Below are 18,619 nucleotides of genomic sequence, written 5' to 3'. Positions count from 1 at the left end.
AAGTCCCGAAAATGTTGCATTCCATTTGAATATTGAATTTCGATGGATATATGTGACTTTCCCAGATTGAAAGTGATCATGCATATGTTGAAGACAGGATTTAGCTCGGACGAGTAATCCTGATAAAGTCCTCTTGAGCATTCTGATAAATAGTTTCTGCGAGCATCCTGATCGATAGTGATTTAGCATGTGTTGCGCACTACCGTAGCTCTTTGTGAGCGTCCTAATATGCAATCAGTTGTGATTCTGCATATAATGTGGACACAAACGCAACTCTTTATGAGCGTCCTATTAAGCTCGCTTGAACTCTCTGTTACCTTATTTAGTGCTTCCTGATAGTATCTCTTCAGAGATATCTAATAAGCTCTATGAGCTTCTTGAGTAAAGCTCTTATGAGTTTCCTAATTAGCCTGGATAAGTGTCCTGTTACATGACTCTTCTGAGTATCTTGATATGTGGCTCGAGAGTATGCTTCCTGATTAAGTACCTTAATAGGTACCCCTAATTATGAATTGACGGTTTACAGAATTGTACACCTTGAGTGCACTATTTGAGTATCCATCGATATTTCAATAATTCAACAGATAAAGTTCTCAACATGAGAAAATGATGAAATAAATAGAAATATGCCTTGAATGCTTCTGAATTATTTGATGAAGGGTTATATGATGAGTTCATTTATGCTTATTTGGTATGTAAGTGTATTAAATGACTAACTTGTTTGATTGAGTATATGTGTTTAGGTAAACTTGCTAAATTGATGAAAAGCATGTTAATTGTATGGTTATTATTAATAAATGTGATTGAAAAGTTTTAATTCTTGTTATACGAACTTACTAAGCATTACATGCTTACTAGGTTTTATTTTATTTGTTTTATAGTGCATAAAAGCTCGTGAAGGCTGGAGATCAGTCGAAGCGTCATCACACTATCTGATGGGTTATTTTAGTATAATGGCATGTATAGGTTAACTTAGCCATTGGTGGCTTGTAAATGTTGTTTCTAATCTAGCCATTGGAATGGCTAGTAATGATTTGTTTTGGTATATTTATAAGGTTATATCATGATAAGTATCTATATGACAAGTAGATTAAGTATGTTTGATCAAGTTATGTTTAATATATAGATTAAACAAGGGTAAGAATATAAACATGAATGCATATGATAATATATCATATTAGATGTTAGAATTGGCTGGAATTTAATGCTTCAATTCGCTAGTATATACTTGTAAGTGTTGGTGTAGGTAATTGGCAAATTTGGGTGAGAAATAAAGCTAGAAAATGGTTTTATTTTGTCCACATTGGTAGACACACAGGTGTGTGTCTTGACCGTGTGTGACACACGGCCTGGCACATGAGCATGTGGTTTGGCCGTGTGTCCCTTGCATCTTAAAATTGAGAAATAGAATGCTCAGAATTGGGCACAAAGATAGAGATATGGGCATGTGTCTCAGTCGTGTGTGTTACACGGCCTAGAACATGGGCGTGTGTCATGGCCGTGTGAACCCTGCACCTAACTTTTGAAAAGTAAATTTATCACACGGCCTACACACGGGCATGTGGCTGGCCGTGTGACACAAGTCAAAGAGTTACATGGGGTCGGACATGGTCTGCAGCACGGGCGTGTCTTATGCTCACACAGGTGTGTCCCTTGACTACACGGACGTGTCCCTTGACCATACGGGCACTTGAGCCCTATTTTTAGGAAAAATTTTAAAATTTCATGAAAAATTCTCTTAGATCACAATTTAGTCCAGAATCGATTCCAATGTTTATATTGGGCCTCGAGGGTCCATTCAAGGGACAATAAGGCCACTTATAGAAATTGAATAGTAATTAACATGAACTATCAGTAATTGTTTTGTAAACTCCGGTAATACTCTATAACCCTATTTTGGCGACGGATACGGGTTAGGGGTGTTACATACGTCTTTTAATCCATTGCAGATTAATAGTACTTCGGTGTGAGAGGTATGGTTTTAAGGAATTGATCTCAGCGAGTCTCTAGTAGCACTACATAGGTGATTTATTATCCGTTTATGATTTGGGAATTAAAGGCAATGTGGTAAAACTATTGCATAAATGTTACCATGACGTTTTGATTATTTTCATAGCTTATTAATTCTTAGGATTTATTGATACTGTTCTTGTTATATCGCTTGGTTACTCAGACATGTTTTCGATGATTAAATTGTTATTGTGGTCATTCTGATGTTTTTTTGACGAGGAATGTAATATCCAAAAATTAGGCCTAGAAGGGTCAGGGTATTTTAGGAATTTTAGCTTATATGTGCTTAGAATTTCATAAAGATGGTAATCGATAATGTTTTTCATAATGACTATTAGGTAATTAAGTCAATTTCTAAAAATGAGTTTTAAATATATTTAATTCTGGAAAAAGGATTGATTTGTAACGGGGTCAAATTTAAGGGTGTTTATGTTAAAATTAGACCAAATTTTTGAAATTTAACCTAATATTTCCCCCATCAACAATTTTCACATTAGTTTTCCTCCTCTGCTTGGTTTGTGTCATCTTTTGTTTCTCCAAACACATTCCATTTGATTTTTTATTCCCAAACTATATTACCTTGATTTCTATCAACACCCAAAGCTTTAAACCTCTATAGATTTGAATAGTTTTCTCCATTATCAAGTTGTGGGTTTCCTGGGTTTTTGACAAAACCTCTCTTTCTCTTTCACAGGAGGTAACTAGTCATTTCTCTATTAGGTTTTAGTGTTATTGGATCCTTAAAACTGAGTTTTAGCCATTAAATCCTGAATTTTGAATAATAGCTAAAAATGGGGTCTTTAAAGGCAAATTTTGGGTTTTTTTAAGTAAAAACGTGATTTTAAAGTGCTTTTCAATTTGTCTTCATGTAATTAGAAGGTTTCTAAAGCTACATTGAGGTTTCGTTAAGGATTTCTCGAGTTTTAAAGAACTTTTTGTGAAAATGGACAAAACTTGTCAAAAAATGTTGATACCATGAACTGAGTAGTTTTGTGTAATTTAAAGGTTGGGAATTAGTAGTAGGTGAGTATGTGAATTGTAACACCCCAGACTTGGCCCAGACATTACAGCCGAATCTGGCACGTGCTCCATTGAGTGTTATTATAACTTAGTAATTGATGGTGTTTAATATATTGTGTAAAATTTACTGTTTGGGAACTTGTTGAATTGTGTTATGAAACGTATTAAGTTTAGCTAAACTTTGTATAAACCCTGGAAGCTACACTGTTTGAAAAACCATAAGGGTTATATTCGTGGCTTTCCTATCTTTTTATGAAAATGTTGTTATTTTGAAAAGATCGACATTTCTATAGTAACTTATTCTATGCAATTCAAACCCAAATTCAAAAAAAACTCCCAAATGGCCTTATTACAACAATAAAAACCCAAATATAAAATCATTAATAAGAACGTAAAAAGAAAGCAGCAAATTTCAATAATCAATGGACATGTGGCCACCTTCGAATTCCTCACAGCTCCAAATCGCCTAAGGCTGGGGATTACCTGCACAGTCAAACCGAAAGGGTGAGTTTACGAAACTCAGTGTGTAATCCCCTACCAATCCAACAGCACTCAGTGCATACAATACGGTTCGGGCCTGAGTCCTATGCAGTACAGTGTCATCTGGGCCTAAACCCTATACAGTAGCAAAGTGGGCCAAAACCCATAACAACAGATGCATCACAGATAAGCAACCCAACCCAATCCATCCATCACACCTCCCGTACCATTCAACAGACCTTGTGGGGAATAGATCGACCCACCCAGCCAGCACACTAGTGTCGTAGCCAAGCTGCTAGAAATGACGCAGTAGAGCTGTTAAATATAATAATCGTGGCATAGCCACTAATGTCAGAATACGTGGCAAGGCCACTAGAACAGTAGAACGTGGCAAGGCCACTAATGCAGTACTTCCCCCATGATAAAACCCAACCCCAATGCAGAATGTCATGACATAATACGACATGTATGCACAGTTTCCATATATATAGATGTAACATACTTGCAACAACCTTCAACTTATCAACCTACCCCTGGGTACAATAGTCCTCTCTACTCTTAGGGAATTTCAGTCATTTATCAACATTTGGGGGTCTTGGTACCTATAACCACCCTTATCAGGCCTACGGTCTTCTCAAACAACCCAATTACTCTATATAGCCAAAACAGTGAAATGGCCCCAAAGCCTCACTCAGCCCAAGTGGCCCACATGGGCCATCTCGGCCCAACAAGATCCATAATGGCCTCTTATCCCGAAATCGCACACTGTGGTCTTTGCAAACTAACGCCCATGACCAGCGGCATTGGTTTTTCCCCATGAGCGTTCACATGCTCGTGAGGCCTCAAATACCAGTGTTCCAGCTTTTTGGCTTACCCCAATTTACACAGTTGTTATTGTTTGACAGTATATAAGGTTAGGTGTACAATTACACACCTGATTGGAGAAGAAACCGATGCACTCCACACGTCCCACCTTGACCAACACAACATCCCATAAGCAGTTTTAAACATTTGGGTTAATCAAACAAGAAAAGAAACCCTTTACACAGTACATAATGTGTTACTTACCTTGATAGCCCAAGTTGGGTTCAAACCACCCTCAACCTTCCTTCACACCCAAATCGGTAGCAATCTAGATTAACATCCACAACCACTTTATTACCCAACCTAAACATAATCCACTTAATCCCTGAGAACTACTTACCGAAACAAAGACTAGGATAAGGAAGTAGCAATATTCGACCTATCACAGCAAACACCACTGTTGAGCACCTGATGCCAAGAATACCCTCTTAGCACAAGCAGATAAAGAATGAGATTAAGAGAAAGACCAACATAGAATAGGCGAGAAAGAGAAGTAGCGCAACCACAACACATATACAGATGAACAATAGCAAGGTTCGGCTATTGCTAGGGATTCGGCAAACCAAGAGTAAACTTACCCTAATCCAATAGGGAGAGTTTCGGTTAGCTATGAGAGTATTTGGCTAACACTTCAAGAAAGAAAATGCAAAACTAAGAGCAAGCAGGAGATGAGTAAAGATCAAGAAGATGTTCGGCTAAACTAAACGAATGGGTGAGGAAGAAGTAGAGTTAAGCAGTCAAAGTGAAGTGTAGCAAGACAAAGTGGGAAGGAGAAGTATTTGGGAAATCAATAATCGGCTAAGGCTGAGAAGAGATGGAAGATTTGGCACAAGGAAAGATAATACCCCGGAATGCACCAAAAGAGCAAAAACCCAAAAATAGAAGAAGTAGAATTCGGCTCCTACACCAAAACCAAAATACCGAAATGCCAGAAGAGTTCCCCTAGCCGATTTTGCTCTTACAAGTTGCCTAATTTGGATACAACACTCCTCCCCACCAACTCCTTGAAAATCTCCCCAAATCACTCCCCTTATCCCTCTATAATTTTCTCCCAGTACAGAATACCAGTTTAAACTCCCATAATGTAGAGTTTGAATTCACCACAAACTCTTGCCGCCTCCAAGTAGCAAAATAACACCCCTTGCTGCTCATGGGATTTGAACCCCATCCCTCACTAAAGCCAAAGCATGCCACAAGCCACCAAGCCATAAGGCTTTCTTGCATTAATAACCCACCATGTTTATTAAATGGCCTAGGTGCCAACGTCTAGGGTTTCTTAAAGAGAAAGAAACAATAATTTTGTGAGAGCCAAAACCTAACACCAGAACTTGCCTGACACCCTTAAACACACCCAAACCATTCATCCACTACACCAAACATGCAAAAAGAGTTAAACCAAAAAAACTTACAGACCCTAAATTTTAGGACGTTACAACTCTACTCCCTTAAAGAAATTTTAGCCTCGAAATTTACCTGGTCAGAACAAGTGAGGGTACTGATGTCGCATCGTCTCTTTTGGCTCCCACGTGGCTTCTTCTGCGCCGTGATTGTGCCACAGTACTTTAACTAGCGGAACTGATTTCTTCCTAAAAACTTTAACATCATGCGCCAATATCTGTGTTGGTTCCTCCTCAATAGATAAATTAGGCCTAACTTCAATTTCCTCAATCGGTACGATATGCGAGGGATCAGAACATTACTGCCTAAGCATTGAAATGTGAAACATGTCATGAATTCTATCCAGTTCTAGAGGCAACTCTAGTTGATACGCGACCGGTCCTACACCCTTAGGTATCTGGTAAGGCCCAATAAATCTGGGCTAAGCTTACCTTTCTGCCCAAACCTCAATATTTTCTTCCACGGTGACACTTTAAGAAAGACATAATCTCCCACAGCGTACTCGATCTCTTTCTGCTTTTGGTTCGCGTAAGACTTCTGTCTATTAGATGCCTCTTTCAACCGGTCTCGGATTAGTTTTACCTTGTCCTCTGTATCAAAAATTAATTCTGGCCCTAGAATCTAGTAGGAGTACAACATCTACGACCGTATAATGACTCATACGGTGCCATACGAATACTAGACTGGTAGCTGTTGTTATACTCAAATTTTGGCAACGGTAAATAATCCTCCCAACTGCTCCTGAAATCAATTACACAACCTCTCAACATGCCTTCAAATATCTCAATCACCCTTTCAGACTGCCCATCTGTTTGAGGGTGAAACACTGTACTGAAATCTAGTCTCGTACCCAAAGCCTCGTGTAGCTTCTTCTAGAACTGGGATGTGAACCTAGGATCTCTGTCTGATATGATAGAAACTGGCACTCCATGCAGTCTTAGAATCTCAGCCACATACAACTTAGCTAATTTTTGTAATGAATAGTCAGTGCGAACCAGTATAAAATGAGCAGATTTAGTTAACCGATCCATAATCACCCAAATCGAATCTTTTTTAGTAGGCGTCAAGGGTAGCCCACTCACAAAATCCATGGTTACCCTCTCACACTTCTAGAACGAAATTTTAACTTGCTGCAACAATCCGGAAGGTAGTTGATGCTCAGCCTTAACTTGCTAGCAAGTCAGGCACATACTCACATACTCCGTAACTTCACGTTTCAACCCTGGCAACCAATACGACTCACGAAGGTATCGATATAATTTGTTTCCACTTGGATACAAAGCATATGGACTGCTATTCACTTTGCGTAAAATAGACTGCTTCAGATCATGATTTCTCGGCATACAAACTCTCCGTCGAAAACATAATACCCCCTCACTGTTCAACTCAAAATCCATAGTCTCACCTTTCTTAACTTCTCTAAAACGAGGAACCAATGACTCATCTAATAGTTGTTTCCCCTTAATTTTATTCGTCCAAGTTGGTCTTACTTGCAGTTCTGCTAATAAACTACCATCATCGCATAGGCTAAGACGAGCAAACATTGCTCTCAAATCAGACACCACCCTACGGCTCAGTGCGTCAGCTACCACATTAGCTTTACCAGGGTGGTATTCAATTGAACAGTCATAGTGTTTGAGCAACTCAATCCACCTTCGTTGCCTAAGATTTAACTCCTTCTGGGTAAGGAGGTACTTGAGGCTCTTATGGTCCGTGTAAATAGTCATCCTTTCACCATACAAATAATGCCTCCAAATCTTTAGTGCGAAGACCACCGTGGCTAACTCTAAATTATGAGTGGGATAATTCATCTCGTAAGGCTTAAGCTAATGGGATGCATAAGTAACCACCTTTCTGTCTTGCATCAGCATACAACCCAATCCCACAAGAGACACATCACTGTAAACAGTAAAATTCTTCCCAGACTCTAGCTGTATCAATACAGGAGCTTCAGTTAGCACCTTCTTCAGTTTCTCAAAACTCTCTTGCTACTTTCCAGTCCAAACAAATGGCACTCCTTTTCATAACAACTTAGTCAGGGGTGAAGCAATCAGTGAAAACCCTTCCACGAACTGTCTATAATATCCAGCCAAACCCAGAAAGCTTCGAATCTCTGATACAGTCTTTGGTGGTTTCCAATCCAATATGGCCTTGATTTTTTGAGGATCAACCCTAATCCCCTCGGCAGACACCACGTGACCTAAAAATGTCACCTCTCGCAGCCAGAACTCACACTTACTGAATTTTGCAAACAACTGCTTCTCCCTTAAAATTTACAGAACCATACGAAGATATACATCATGATCCTCCTCGGTTCTCAAATACACCAAAATATCATCTATGAAAACTACTACGAATTGATCTAAATAGGGTTGAAACACCCAGTTCATCATGTCCATAAAAGTAGCTGGCGCATTCGTTAACCCAAATGGCATCACTAGGAACTCATAGTGACCATAACGAGTCCTAAAAGCTATTTTATACACATCCATTTCCTTAACCTTCAGCTGATGATATCCAGACCACAGATCTATTTTGGAAAACACTGAAGCTCATTGTAACTGATTGAACAGATCATCTATTCTCGATAAAGGGTACTTGTTCTTGATAGTTAGTTGATTCAGTTGTCGATAATCAATACACATGCGCATGGATCCATCCTTCTTTTTCACAAACAACACCGGTGCCTCCACGGAGACACACTCGGTCGAATGAATCCTCTAACCAGCAGCTCTTGAATTTGGGCCTTTAGCTTCGTCAACTCCTTCGGTGCCATCCTATATGGAGCAATAGACACTGGTGCTATTCCGAGAAGGAGTTCAATACCAAATTCAACCTCACGGTCCGGAAGCAACCCAAGAAGCTCTTCAAGAAATACATCCGAAAATTCCTTGACAGTTCTAACATCCACAATAGAAGGTCTTTTAGAATCAGATGTGCCGACATAAGCTAAAAACGCCTCACACCCTTTGTGAATCAGCTTCTCGACCTTTAACGTTGAAATTACGTTAGACAGATAATCCCTTTGCTCCCCTAACACAACCACCTCCCTATCATCCAAAGTTCTCAACACCATTCGCTTAGCAGTATAATCCAACTTCGCATGTTGTTCCACTAACCAATCCATGCCCAAAATAATATCAAATTCCTTAAACGCCAGTTCCATCAAATTTGCCGGAAAGACCCCCTTAGACCTCCAAGGGCACATCTCTGAATAACTTATTCACCCCAACCGACTGTCCTAGTGGACTCAACACAGTCATTTCACTAGCAATACTTTCAGACTGAATACCCAATGTCCCAGACACAGAGCATGCAAGATACAAGTGTGTAGACTCAATATCAATTAAGGCAGTGTAAGGTATATTATAAATTAGAAACGTACCGGTTATAACGTCAGGAGCATCACTGTCATCACGACGACGAGCAGCATAAACTAAAGCTGGTTGCCTCACCTCAGTGTTACTCATACCTTTGCCTGGTATTCCACGACCTCGTCCACTCCCATATCCACCTCTAGCCAGACTACAGTCTCTCGGTAGTGGTTGACGACCTCTCACAGGCTACACAAAACCTTGACCTGCAACTTGCGTCTGGGTAACCTCCTAAGTACAATCTCTAACCAGATAGCCTTTCGACCCACACCTAAAACATGCCCCCGTTCGCTTCCAGCACTAACCCTAGTGAGCTATCCCACAATCAGCGCAGAGCTGCGATCTTCCAGTCACAACAGGAACTTCAGCTCGAATCGGCCCATCAAACCTGGCCCTCTTTGCAGGCCTACCTGAAGAACCCGAGGATCCAAAATCCCTCCTAAGCCTGCCCCTATCCTTCTCACGGTTCGGACGCTCAGAACGATTCACATCTTCAGTAGTTTTCACTTTTTCAAATAGGGCAACAAAATCCCGCTCCTTCTGTAGAGCTATCAGCATAAATAGCTCATCTCGAAGCCCATCCTCGAACCGCACACAGTGTTCATACTTGGTTGCGACTATCCCACGAGCATACCGACTCAAGCGTAGGAACTCTATTTCGTATGTAGCCATAGTCCTATTCCCTTGGGTCAAACTCAGAAATTCCTTCCTTCAGGCACCCACATAACATGGCCCCACATATTTCCCTGAAAAGGCCACTTTGAAGATATCCCACGTCAACTGATCAGCTTGAGTACCCTCTCTCACTGTGAGCCACCACTGATAAGCCTCATCTCGCAGTAGCGACACTGCCCCTTTCAATTTTTGCTCCTCAGTACAGTCGAGATCATCCATTATCTGCTCCGTAAGCTCCAACCAATATTCTACCACATTCTGAGCTATGCTAGAAACACCCCTAAAGATTTTCGCCCCATTAGACCGGAGTCGTTCAGAAATTGACCCTCGACTGACTATTCCTATACTCGCTCCGGTAACCCTTTCAAGAACTCGCAACATCGCCTAGGACAAAGCATCATCCTCGACTACTCGGTCATAGGACCCTGTCTCAGCTACCGATGAGGCTGGTGCCTCCCTAGTAGGCGCGTGTCCCGAAGCTGAAGACCCAGCTCTCTCACTTCCTCGGCCTCTACCACCGCCTTGTGTACCTCTTCCATGAGTACCCCTAGTGCTTATATCGATATTCACTTAATCTGAATTTAAGAGTTTTATGACATCAATGAATAATTCCAGTATTTATTATTAAATGTTTTATGTCAAACAACACTTAAAGTTTCCATTTTCGCAAATCAAGGTCTCACTACCAACTTTAGCCTTCTAGGGTTTTTTGTTTACACTACCTATGGAGTTTCAGTATGGTACTACTACCTATACCAGTTTCTCAGAATAACATGGCAGTTTATAGCAGTAATTAATAATAGAGAACTTACAGATTTGGTGCTAGAGATTCGGTGTGCCACACTCCCAGTAACGTTATTTCGAGGAAACAAGTTGAATTCTGTTGAAATCATCTTTTTCAAAACCAAATTTTTAGAAAACCCATTCCACAGTCGAGTTTTGAACTTGGCTCTGATACCACTAAATGTAACACCCTAGACTCGACCCACAAGTTACGATCGAATCTGGCACGTGCTCCATTGAGTGTTATTATGACTTAGTAATTGACGGTGTTTATTCCGCCTTTAGGCTTATATATATATTGTGTAAAATTTATTATTTGGGAACTTGGTGAACCGTGTTATGAAACGTATTAAGTTTAGCTAAACTTTGTATAAACCCCTGAAGCTACACTGTTTGAAAAACCATAAGGGTTATATCCGCGAGTTTCTTATCTTTTTATGAAAACGTTGTTATTTTGAAAAGATCGACGTTTCTATAGTAACTTACTCTACGTAATTCAAACTCGAATTCAAAAAAAAAACTCCCAAATAGCCTTATTAAAATAATAAAAACCCAGATATAAAATCATCAATAAAAATATAAAAAGAAAATAGCAGATTTCAATAATCAACGGACATGTGGCCACCTTTGAATCCCTCGCAGCTCCAAATCGCCTAAGGTTGGGGATTACCTGCACAGTCAAATCGAAAGGGTGAGTTTACAAAACTCAGTGTGTAATCCCCTACCAATCCAACAGCACTCAATGCATACAATATGGTTCGGGCCTGAGCCCTATGCAGTTCAGTGTCATCTGGGCCTAAACCCTATACAGTAGCAAAGTGGGCCAAAACCCATAACAACATATACGTCATAAATATGCAACCCAACCCAATCTATCCATCACACCTCCCGTACCATCCAACATACCCTGTGAGGAATAGATCGACCCATCCAGCCAGCACACCAGTGTCCCAGCCAAGCTACTAGAAATGACGTAGCAGAACTGCTAAATATAATAATTGTGGCGTAGCCACTAATGTTAGAATGCGTGGCAAGGCCGTTAGAACGGTAGAACGTGGCAAGGCCGTTAGAACGGTAGAACGTGGCAAGGCCACTAATATAGTATTTCCCCCATGATAAAACCCAATCCCAATGCAGAATGTCATGACATAATACGACATGTATGCACAGTTTCCATATATATAGATGTAACATACTTACAACAACCTTCAACCTATCAACTTACCTCTGGGTATAATAGTCCTCTCTACTCTTAGGGAATTTCAGTCATTTATCAACATTTGGGGGTCTTGGTACCTATAACCACCCTTATCAGGCCTACGATATTCTCAAACGACCCAATTACTCTATATAGCCAAAACAGTGACATGGCCCCAAAGCCTCACTCAGCCCAAGTAGCCCACATGGGCCATCTCGGCCCAACAAGACCCATAACGACCTCTTATCCTGAAATTGTACACCGTGGTCTTTGCAAACTGATGCCTATGACCAACGGCCTCGATTTTTCTCTATAAGTGTTCGCATGCCTGTGAGGCCTTAAATACCGGAGTTTCAGCTTGTCGGCTTACGTCGATTCACACAGTCTTGGTATGGGTTCACACCTGTGTTACTGTTTGACAGTATATAAGGTTAGGTGTACGATTACACACCTGATTGGATAAGAAACCAACGCACTCCACACGTCTCACCTTGACCAACACAACGTCCCACTAGCAGTTTTAGTCATTTAGGTTAATCAAATAAGAAAAGAAACCCTTTACACAGTACATAACGTGTCGCTTACCTTGATAGCCCAAGTAGGGTTCAAACCACCCTCAACCTTCCTTCACACCCTAGTCGAATGCAATCTGCATTAACATCCACAACCACTTTATTACCCAACCTAAACATAATCCACTTAATCTCTGAGAACTACTTACCGAAACAGAGACTAGGAGAAGGATGTAGCAATATTCGGCCTATCCCAGCAAACACCACTGTTGAGCACCTGATGCCAAGAACACCCTCTTAGCGTAAGCCGATAAAGAGTGAGATTAAGAGAAAGAACAACATAGAATAGGCAAGAAAGAGAAGTAGCACAACCACAACACACATACAGATGAACAATAGCAAGGTTTGGCTATTGCTAGGGATTCGGCAAACCAAGAACAAACTTACCCTAATCCAACAGAGAGAGTTTCGGTTAGCTATGTGAGTATTCAGCTAAGACTTCAAGAAAGAAAATGCAAAACCAAGAGCAAGAAGGAGATGAGTAAAGATCAAGAAGATGTTCGACTAAACTAAATGAATTGGTAAGGAAGTAGTGGAGTTAAGCGGTCAAAGTGAAGTGTAGCAAGACAAAGTGGGAAGGAGAAGTATTTGGGAAATTAATAATCGGCTAAGGCTGAGAAGAGAGGGAAGATTTGGCACAAGGAAAGATAATACCCTGAAATGCACCAAAAGAGAAAAAACCCGAAAATAGAAGAAGTAGAATTCGGCTCATACACCAAAACCAAAATTCCGAAATGCCAAAAGAGTTCCCCTAGCCAATTTTTCTCCTACAAGTTGCCAATTCAGCTACAACACTCATCCCCACCAATTCCTTGAAAATCTCCCCAAAATCACTCCCCTTATCCTTCCATGATTTTCTCCCAACACCTAAGACTAGTTCAAATCCCCATAACGCAGAGTTAAAATTCACTACAAACTCTTGCCACCTCCAAGTAGCAAAATAACACCCCTTGCTACTCATGGGATTCAAACCCCATCCCTCACTAAGGCCAAAGCACGCCACAAGCCACCAAGCACAAGGCTTCCTTGCGTTAACAACCCACCACGTTTATTAAATGGCCTATGTAACACCCCATACCCGAGACCGTTGCCGGAGTCGGACACGAGGGGGTTGCAGACTTAAATCACTTATTTGCACAGTCCATTTTAAATTTCCAGACGAGCTGGCTAACTGCGTCACTGTCACCTTAAAAATCATATCTTGAGTTCCAAAACTCGAAAACCAGTTCCGTAAATTTTTCCTGAAACTAGACTCATATGTCCATCTACAAATTTTTTTCTAGAATTTTTAGTCAAACGAATTAGTACAGTTTATTAGTTAAAGTCTCAACTGTTTCAGGGTTCGACTACACTGACCTTTGTGCATTACGACTTGGATATATCCCTGTACAGGGCTTCAATACTGATGCCGTTTGTTTCTATAGAAACTAGTCTCAAAAAGGAATCTATACATATATGGCATGACTTCTAATTATCTCTGGTTAATTTATAATGAATTTCCAAAGTCGGAATAGGGAATCCAGAAACCGTTCTGGCCCTGTTTCGCGAAAACTTAAATATCTCATAATATACTATTCATATGATCGTTTCGTTACTTTCCTATGAAAATAGATTCATCAAGGTTCGATTAAATAATTTATTCACTATTTAATTCACTTCCTACTATTTTTAGTGATTTTTCACATTCACATCACTGCTACTATCAGCATCTATTTTTAAGGTAGACTTTACCTATTACATAGTTTCCATGATTCAACTAGCCCTTTAGCATATATAGCACAAAATATGATCATGATTAACCATTCCAATGGCTAATCATTCCCAAACATTTCCATACCTCTTAACGAACATCATACAAGACGATTATAATACTAAGCTCAAAGTGTATATAAGCCATTTTCGCATGGCTATCCAAATTTATACAAAACCAAAGGGTCCATGACCAACAACAAAACGGGTAGTCCTATACATGCCATTTCAAAGTTCAACCAAAAGTGTACCAAAGGGGGCTTTGATAGTGTGGGCGACTTCGACTTCAATAATCCCGAGTCCGATAGCTGATGAACCAAAATCTATAAAACAGAGATTCAAAGAACGGAGTAAGCATTTAATGCTTAGTAAGTTTGAGCCATAAAATTAGACACAACTAAAGTGTAGCATTCATATGGCTAAACAGATAATTTCATATGCACAAATTCTCAATATCATACTTACTTCACATTACCAACCCTTATATTCATACACAAAAGATCAACTTAGCCAAAGGCCGGTAGCTCATTTATCGATTGACGAATACTAATTGTAAGGGATCAACTAAATCAATGCATATCTGAGACATACCTCATTCTTTGGGATTTTACGAGCATATTAATTGAAACTATCACAGCAAGGTCGCTCATTCCCAAGCCAATTACCTTCAGGATTTAACCGGATATAGCTACTCGCTCAATGCCTTCGGGACATAGCCCGGATATAGTAACTCGCACCAATGCCTTCGGGACTTAGCCCGGATATAGTAGCTCGTACAAATGCCTTCGGGACTTAGCCGGATGTAATAACTCGCACAAATGCCTTCGGGACTTAGCCCAGTTATCATCCAAATATTCATGCACATATCAATAAATCATGACACATCTATATTTCATTTTCATAATTAGAGTTCAAACACAAGTCACGTATTAAGCAATCCCATTTTCGGCTCACTAGCCACATACAAACATCATGGTTTAGTTTGCTTTATGACACGATCTCTATGCACATACGGCTACCCGTCATACGTATAGACTAATTAACTCAACATATAATTCAAGTAGAATCATCATATCACCGTATATTTGTTATGCTCATACGTCGTGACTTAATCAAATCGTAAACTAAGTCTCGTTACTCGAAAACTTACCTCGGATGTTGTCGAGCGATTCGATGGCTATTCGACCACTTTTTCCTTCCCTTTATCGGATTTAGTTCCCCTTTGCTCTTGAGCTTAATTTAACAAATAAATTGATTTAATCATTTGAGCATCGAAAAGAGGAACTCAAAGTACTTAGCTCATATATATACATTAGACATTAAAGTCACATACATATGAAATCATGAATCAACTCAACATATTAACCCACACTCCCTTTTAGCCGATTGTCTAAGCCAAAATAAAAGCATCAATATGCTTGCCTCTAACCGAATACATGCAACACCAATCTTCTTTCTATGGCCGAATATGCATCTTTATGTTGAGGCCGATTGCAACACTTAATACATTCTACAATTATGGTTACTTGTATTGACTAAATACCAATTCGTTTTAAGTTCAAAACTCGGCTAATACATATATATACTCTAGAGATCAAATACTAACATTTGCACTTCACCTTACTACCATTTTCATCCAAATAACATGATCAACAACCATGCTTCTCTTCTACTTCCTAACATGGCCGAATGCATCAAGACACCATACCACTTAAATTTTGGTCATGGGTTAAACAAAGAACTTAAAGCCTAACTCAAGAATGCTAAAAAGAAAATCCACCACCACATGTATCATTACAAAGCTTCACATTTAGCATGCAAATGGCATCAAACACAAATCCTCCTTAGCCGAAACTTAACCCATCTTCATGCCTCATCACCACAACGTCAAACATCAACCAAGAAGACAACACCCATGGCCGAATATCATCTCCATCACATAGCAAAGATCTAAACCATGGGCTAGATAGAACTTAAGCTAACAAATAAATAAAATAAAATAAAATAAAAAACATGCATGAATCTCATGGAACAACACCAAACATACCTCCTCCTAAACACCAACCAACCGAACAAGAAGCAAGAAAATCCTTTCTTCTTCCTTTCTCCTTAAAATTTTAGGCCAAAGATGTTCAAGGATGAACACTTTTTTTGTTTTCTTTCTTCAATTCACGGCAATGGGGGGCATGGGTGAGACAATTTTTTTCATCACTCCTCCTTTGCATTACTTTAATCCTAACCCTTTTTTATTCTTTCTAACATAACACACTACACAACATGTTTACAACATGTTTCCACCCATAGCATGGCCGCCACTATGCTTTAATTTTGGGTAATTTGACATGCAAACCCATCATTTTCACAACATGCATTATTAGGCCACTTTACATTTGCCTAGCACATTTCTAAATTTTCTCACATAAGTCCTATTTGATAAAATTCACTTACAATTAACAAAATTCAAACATGAAATTTTCACACATGCATATGTACATATAATGAGCATCAACTATGACGGTTAATTATTTTTATGACTCGGTTTAGTGGTCCCGAAACCACTTTCCGACTAGGGTCAATTTGGGGCTGTCACAGCCTAGGTGCCAACCTCTAGGGTTTCTTAAAGAGAAAAAAAAAGAATTTAACGAGAGCCAAAACCTAACCCCCGAACTTCCCTAACACCGCTAAACACACCCAAACCATTCATCCACTACACCAAACATGCAAAAAGAGTTAAACCAAACAAATTTAAAGACCCTAAATTTTGGGGCATTGCATGAGTAAACGAAATTCATTTTTTGCAAAAAAATTAAGTGTAGGTCGAGATATATGAATTTATAGTTTTCCAGGTTAAAGGTTTCGATTAAAAGTGAATGTAGCTCAGGCTAATGCTTTTGACTATTTAAAGTGAGTTAATGATCGATTTTTGATTGTATGTTTGTGTGGTTGTTGAAGTGCTAAAGTTTATATGACTTTCAATTAGTAGAGACAATGGCAAAGAAAAGCTTGTGTGAGCTTTTGTGTAACATCAAAAAAATCGGGAGTGTAAAATCCCCAAAATCAGGGGTTAGTAGAATCGGGTTTGTGAATCGAGAGAGAGTGGTCATGCCTTAATTTTTTAAATTCATCTATACATTTTTAGGAAAAAAAATGAGGTATTGGTTTGTTGGTTAAGTGTTAGTGAAATGTTTCTTGAAACCTAAGTTCAAATCCCTTATCTCTTACCATTTTTATTATTTTGCAAATTTTGCCATAAATCCTAATATGCGTCATGCCTTGTTTTTAAAAATAAATATTGCAAAATTATTTAAAAAATGAGAAAAAATCATAATGGTTAAAGGAAATATGAGAAAGTATGAAAATTAAATGAGGTCCCAAGTTTGAATCCCTTCCCTTGCGAAATAATTAAATTTTGCAAAATCCCTTCTTTTTTTAATGTGTGTGCCATCCATACCCTTGAACCCTAAGTATAAATATAATTTTTTATTGTATTTTTTAGCCTTTAATTGAACTATTACCTACCCAAGCCGTTCACCCTCTTCCTCTCCTCTTTTCTCTTCAATTTTCTTTCTTTCTCCCATTGTTGTCGTCGCCTATACCTAGTTTTACCATCTATTTCTTTTCCTTTTTTTTTCTTTTTGCCACAAAATTTGTTAACATATACTCCACCATATTGCTGTCATATTTCCTCATCAAAACCAGCCCCAAATCTGAAATCTTGAATTCCAAGATCGATCCCGAACATTGCCAAGAAAGTGCCATTGCCGTTTCTCTCGACTAGCTTGGGTCAGGTCTCTTCTCTCTTCAATTTCTTAATTGATATTGTACATTCAAAACCTAAATTTTCAGATTTGGAATTTGGGGTATTTTAAATGATTTTAGAGGTATTTTTCCAGAATTTAATGAGATCTCAAACCATTTTAATATCCAGTCCCAATTTTAGCCACCGCGAGTGGTGGTGCGTGCACCTATGGGCAAGAAAAGGGGCTGTTTTGTTTCTTGGTTCTTTCCTATATTTTCAAGGATTAATTTGAGTTCGTTAACCCTCCTAATCATCTTTTAAACCCATTTCAATTAGGGAAAATGTTCTCGATCGATTGGCCATTCGATTCCCACAAATTGTGAGATGTAAATGCAATTAAGGGTAACTTGTTTGTTATTTCGGCATAGTTGTTGGGTAAAGGTTATGATTTGATTAAATGAAGAAATTAAATGATTAATTAGATACTGATTTTCCAGTATATTATTGAATTAGGTGCAGACCCAAATGCCTCAAATCATCTGTAAAGGTGAAGAACGATTGTACGTATGGTTTGCATCGATATAGTGTAAGGAATCTAACTAGTTTGGATTCATAAAATAGTTATAATTTCAACGATTCATTTGAAATCATAAGCGGGTGTTTTGGGGGCCAGTTTAATGGTAAATTTATTTAATTCGTACTGAATTTTGGTTTAGGTTCGTTTAAAGAATTATTAAGGAAAATTGGAAGATTCGCT

The sequence above is a fragment of the Gossypium arboreum genome, chromosome 9 (assembly GCF_025698485.1).
Source record: "Gossypium arboreum isolate Shixiya-1 chromosome 9, ASM2569848v2, whole genome shotgun sequence".
In the NCBI taxonomy this organism is placed as follows: Eukaryota; Viridiplantae; Streptophyta; class Magnoliopsida; order Malvales; family Malvaceae; genus Gossypium; species Gossypium arboreum.
The sequence above is the reverse complement of the archived record's forward strand: the minus strand, read 5'-3'. Positions refer to the sequence as shown.